The following is a 6,494-nucleotide window of genomic DNA, read 5'->3' on the forward strand; positions in this document are numbered from 1 at the left end:
TGCCAAGAATGTACAATGGGGAGAGGATAGTCTCTTCAATAAATAGTGTTGGAAAACCCATATTTCCACATGCAAATAAATGAAATTGGACCTTTATCTTACATCGAGCACGAAGTCACCTCAAAATAAATTAAAGACTTAGACATAAGGCAGGAAACTGTTAAACTCCTAAAAAAAAAAAATAAGGAAAAACTCAGCATTGGGTTTACATCTAACTAAGATTTTGCTGCACAGCAAAGGATATAATCGAAAATGTGATAAGACAACATTCAGAATAGAAGAAAATATTTTCAAACCAAATAAATAAATAGTGTGGAAGGAAACTTTGGTAGGTAATGGATGTGTTTATGGCATAGATTATGGTGATCGTTTCCCTGGTATTTACTTACCTCCAAACTCAACACGTAGTGTACATTAAATATGTACAGCTCTGTGTATGTCAATCATATCTCAATAAAGTGGTTTAAAAAACATTGGGGGTAGTTTTGTGAAGTCCATTTGAAGGTAGTCATTTTATCCTTGCTGTGATGGGTAATTTCCTATAAAATTTTCTTTAAGTTTCTGTTTGAGGTCCTTCGGTGCTGTGAGGCAGATATCTTAAGAGCATCAAAAGTTATCCTCATTCAATTTGCATTGTACTTTACAAAATTGCCTAAATTTCCTAAAAGAATTCTTAAGAAACCTATTCAAAGCAAACAGAGTTTAGGCAGTCATTGCATTCTTTAAGTAAAACAAGAAGAGTAGTATGATTTAAAGTATTTCAACAATGAATGGAGATGTGTGAGGGAGAAAGTAACAGGATTTTCTTTATTTCTGGCACCAGTTCACTTATAAAAAGTGAAGTGAGAACTAAAGTTACACCTGCTTTAGGAGCTACTCTTGAATGCTGTCTAAGAGTGTTTAAGAGCCTATCCCTAAAGCCTCTGAACTCGTCCCTCCTTTGCTTACAAGACTGCAGTAAAGTCCATTCATTTTCACAGGGAAGACTTTTGGGATAGCCTCCAAAGACCTTGCCTAACATCTATAGCTTTTCTAAATCCCTCTGGCATCCTATGAAATTTGGAATTATTAAAGTCACCCTCAGAATCTTCCTATTCTGCCTTTTCCATCTAATGTTCCCACTAACAAATTACCTAAGTGGTATCAACCTGGGACCCTTAAATTATACATTCCTAAACAATTCTAAATTTTTCTGCATATTTTTCCAAAGACTTGGAAAGTCTTTGACAATGGCACTCAACTCAAATGAAGATGCAGGCTTAAAACCAATCAAGGATTTTTCTATTCTGAGGGAGGTTTAACTTTAAGAAGTAATTGAGTTTGGAAAGGCATCTGGCTGAACAGAAGGGAAGGAGAGCAGATTAGGGGGAGAAATGAAGTCAGAGGGAAATTGAGGAACATAGGATAGTAGGATAAAACCACTGAGGTGTTAGTTGTGATTTAAAGGAAAATAATGAGAGACAGTCTTATGTTTTCCACAGTTCTCTTTTGCCTTAGCCAGTTAATCTTTTAAGGAAGCATTTTTGGAATCTTAATTTCTTTTGGATAAATTTGCATGCCAATAAAAATGCAGACAAATGGATATTTGGGATTTTAGTCACTTTTTGTTCTAAGATGCCTCTCAAATGAACAATTTTAATAACATCAAATTTTCTTTTTACATATATCTGTTGGTCTTTTGTGTGTCTTGTTTAGAGTAATTAATTTCCTTTCTCACTTTCAAATTGAATTCTTTGTTATTTTGCTTTTGAGTTGCAGAAGTTCCTTATATACTTTATCAGAGTATATGGTTTGCAAATATTTTTCCTGTTCTGTATATTGCCTATTCATATTGGTGATTATTTCTTTGCTGTGTGGACACTTACTTGAATGTAATCTCATTTGTCAATTTTTGCCTTTTTTTGCCTTGCTTTAAGTGTTATATTCAAGAAGTTATTGACAAAGCCAATGTCAAGACGCTTCCTCTCTATGTTTTCTCTAGGAGTTTCATAGTTCCAGGTTTTATGTCTAAGTATTTAATCCATCTTGCTTTTATTTTTGTGTATAATGTAAAATAAGAGTTCCATTTAATTTTTCTGCATGCAGATATCCAGTTTTCCCAACATCAGTTTTTGAAGAGACTATCCTTTTCCTACTGTGTATTTTTGGCATCTTTGTCAAAGATCAGTTGACTATATATGCATGGGTTTATTTCTGGGCTCTCTGTTCCATTGGTTTATATAACTGTTAATATACTGTATTGTACACTTAAAAATTTGTTAAGAGGGTAGATCTCATGTTAAATGTTCTACCACAGTAAAAACAATGCCAACTTCACAGGATTTCTGTAGGATTTAAAATGCAGGATAAATATATTTCCTGGCATTTTATATCTCTGCAATAATATCTTGATCTAAAAAGAAAATCCCCTCAAGTAGTTTCTTTAATTCTAAATTATTCTTGGTGAAATTATGTCATTTAGTTACAGATATCAAATCATAATATTGTATGCCTAAAATTCATGTAATATTATTAACCAATGTTACGTTAATAAATTTAATTTTAAAAAAGAAATTACAAAAAAAAATATGTCATTTGGGAAAGCAAGTATCTGAATTTAATTTATAATATAAATACATGAAAGAAGCAGGAACGTGGCCCAGAGGGGAGCAGAGTTGGGTTTAGACAGAGAGGGACCCATAAGAATAGAGGAACAGGTAGTTATAAGAGTTGTTTGTGTTCTTTGTTTCTTGGTGCCCCAATCTAAAGGCTAGATTGCCTCTAACTGCAAACCTGACTAATTTAAAGTTTTTAAAAAGTGAAAAGAGGTAGAAGAGTTCTCTTCCAGAATCAGACTCACTGAGAAAAGAAGACTAAGGAAATTTCCCATGAGGTTTTGCTATATGACTTGTCACCTGGAGCAAATTTTGTTCAAAGGAAGCCAGTCTGAGTAGAAATCTTTTGAATTTCTCAGTCTGCAGAGCTGATAGAGGAACAGACTATGAGGCCTATGCTTGTCCTCTTCCTTATAAATTTCACATTTAAAGGCATACACCAAAGAAAATAAAATAAAATAAGACAAGGACAGAGACAAATTTAGTGATGTCAGCAATTATTTTGAGCTCCTGGACCTGATTTTCAGTGTGTAGATCACAGGCTTCTCCACACCAGCAGGGTGTATGAGAATTCAACTCAGTTCTGAAACACTACCCAGAAATAGTATCAGCTTCCACAGATTAAGACTCAGTTCCACAAGGCAGCCCTCCACTTCAGATGCCAATCACAAACCCAGGTTATTACCTGTGCTTCTGACTCATCGGCTTCAAATGGGAGATTGTGATGACCCCTTCTAACTCAGGGTGCCAATTGCAAATTCAAGCAGTTACCCATACTTCTGAGGAACTGGCTATAAATCGGAGGTTCCCACAAACCCCTCTTTGGGTTTGATGAATTTTCTAGAGCAGCTCACAGAATTCAGGAAACCCATTTACTCATTAGATTACTGGCTTATTACAAAGGATGTTAAAGGACAGGAGTCAACAGCCAGGTGAAGAGATACATAGAGTGAGGTCCCAAACAAAGGAGCTTCTTGTTCTTCTGTCCTCAGGGAGTGTGGGGCCAAGCAATGTGGCACTTGAAAGAGTTCTGGTTCCACAACTGGAAGTTCTTTGAAACCCCTTCTTCTGGATTTTTATGAAAATTTTATTCATAGGTATGACTGATTAAATCAACGGCCATTGGTTGATTACGTCACCTCATTATCATAAGTCACCATAAGTCACCTCATTACCATAAACCTAGCTGTTGTGGAAAGAGGCTAGTTATAAATGATGAGACACCCATTTCAACTTTATTGCTCTGAAGTGTTTTCAGGAACTGAGGACAAGAGGCCAAATATTGTAACAAAAAACAATCTCATTGCTCTTATTGCTTAGAAAGTTACAAGGGTTTTGGGAGCTATGAATCAGGAACCATGGACAAAGATTAAATATATGTGAAAAATATACTTGGTCACCTAAATGGCCAAATATATGTTTTGTATGAAACACAATTTTATAATTTACCCACAACTTTGAATGCTTAAGACCAATCACAAAAGCATTAAATATACAATAAAGAACAAGCTTATTTGCAAGAGGCAGCCAAACAAAGACATGGAGAGAAAGCCCAAATTGACCTTTCCAATGTAGAGGTCTGGGCAGGTTTTTAAGGAGTTAGGAGAAACAGGTATACAGAAACACTAGAGGGGCAAGTTTTAATTCGAGGGTTTGGGAACTTGGCCGTTTACGGTAAGGGGCTTCAGCACAGGATCTTCCTTGACAATGGGCCTTTCCCTTCTAAAAGGGCTCTGATGTTCAGGTTCTGGTTATGTTCCAGTCCCTTAGTCCCATGGGGTGAGAAGAGCAGTGCTTTGGTTCCGGGTGCAGCTAGAGGTCAAATTTCTCACCTCTGCCCATGCATTGGCTGCATGATGTGTGGTTTTGATCCATTGTCTCTGAAAAGCAACTCAGTATCTTGTTAGAAACAGGATATAACTATTTTAAGCTGGCTTTGCTGTTACAATATTGCAATATTAAGGCAAATTTTCAGCAAGAATAGGAGGTTTTTATGTCTGATTAGATAATCAAAGAGTTCCTTTAAATGGTTTATTATTCCTAGAAGATAAAATAAAGTCAGTATTTGGGGAGCTGAAGGAAAGAAAATAAAAAGATATAGAATATCTTTACATAAAATAAAAATAAATAGAAGGTTGGACCCAGTGCAATATCACTGAGTTGAAAAAGCAAGGTGTCTCAGAGGATTGCTGTGTTTCCAGATTAAGGGTCTTGAACTACAGGCAGATGAAGTTTTGATCAGATCTCAACAGGCCTCCAAGATTGCCAAAGACTGCTTCACTATAAATATTACCAAAATAACTTGTCGATGAGAGAATGCTGAATTTATTCCTCTTGAGATGAAGGAGAACACTATTTTGGCAGTGTTTTGGTAGCCTTTCTAAGATGGGAGTGGGGGAGTGGGCAGCAAATTTGGGAGATTTATAAGATTTTGAGACTAATTTAAGATAATCTTTCAATGAAGAGAACTTTATTGAGAATGTGTAGGATCATGATATAACAAATTAGAACTGAGGAACACAACGAGGTGAGGTTTTTTTAGAGAAAAGTTTCAAAGAGTCTTGAAGAATAAGTAGTGTGATTCTATCTATAGAAAAGTTAGATAGTCTGATGTTCATTTAATTTTTTTTCAGGTAGCTCTTGGAGCAAACAATAAAGCTCTTTGCAATTTATATCTTCTTGGACAAGAGTTTCCTAAAATAATAAAGTCAGGTTGATAAAAATAGTGGAATAGTAACATTATGTTAGTGAAGACAGCTGAATAATAAAGACATGTTAATGTAGATGGTAAGATGTGTGGGTGTAGAAGTTTTCAGTTCTCACTTCTGTTTTCCTCCCACAGAAGAATCTGTTTTCTAGTCTTCGAGAGCTCTTAAGAGTGTGAGGGTATTTTGTTTATTAATAACTAACAGCTGTTAATAGGAACCCATAGAGATCACCATCTCTTGTCTGATACTCTACAATAGCCTTGTAATTGGGCTCCCTCCTTCCACTCTTGTTCTACCCCAGGCTACTCTCCACACAGCAGCCAGACGGAAACTTTGAAAATGTAAATTGAAATACTGCAATGTCTTCCCACTACTGTTACATTAAAAACCAAATCCTTACCAAGACCTGTAAGGCCAGCTGGTGCCATCGTTAGAACCCCACCTGGAACACATGCTTAGAGGGCCCAGCTTCTGCCTCTCTGCAACTACACAACCAGTTGCTCCCACACACCCACCACCAACATGAGGAGTCTCCAAAACACTGGAATACACGCAACTGGAGTCTATAACTCACTTATAAAACATGCCCTAGTTCTCCAGAGGCCCAGGAGTCCATGCTCAAGTGTCTGTGAGCCTGCTTCCAGGGTTGTGATCTATTCTTCTATATGACCCACCTCTCTAGGGACAGGTATTGCTGCAGATGTGTGCACTCTAGACTCAAGTTATAGCCAAGAAGCTGTTGTTTGCATGAGTGAAAGTAGAGCTTGGGTATAATGGTCTGGGAGTCCACACATATGTGTAATCTCTCAAAATATAGAATGGAGTGAAGGTGGAAAGGGAAGGGAGCAGACCAAGGACCAGGGGCCAACTCTTTGTTCATCAACCTGGAATCATGAGTGCACGAATTTTACATTTAAACTTGGTTTTCTGGGTGTTATAATGGTTAAAGAAGGAAGATAAACATATTTTATTTAAGAGTATGTTGGCCTGATTTATAATTTCTAAATATTCAGACATATTGTACATGGGCCTTCATTTGCTTTTGCCCCTGGTCCCAAATATATTTTGTGCTAGCTGCCTCCTAGTTAGTGCATCGCCACCACTCTCTCTTTCCTTCACCCTGCTCCTGCGAGCTACCTTTCTGTTACTGAGTCACAACTGGCATGCTTCTGTCTTAGAGCTTTTATAATGA

Source organism: Pteropus vampyrus, unplaced genomic scaffold (genome assembly GCF_000151845.1).
Source record: "Pteropus vampyrus isolate Shadow unplaced genomic scaffold, Pvam_2.0 Scaffold33, whole genome shotgun sequence".
Classification (NCBI taxonomy): domain Eukaryota; kingdom Metazoa; phylum Chordata; class Mammalia; order Chiroptera; family Pteropodidae; genus Pteropus; species Pteropus vampyrus.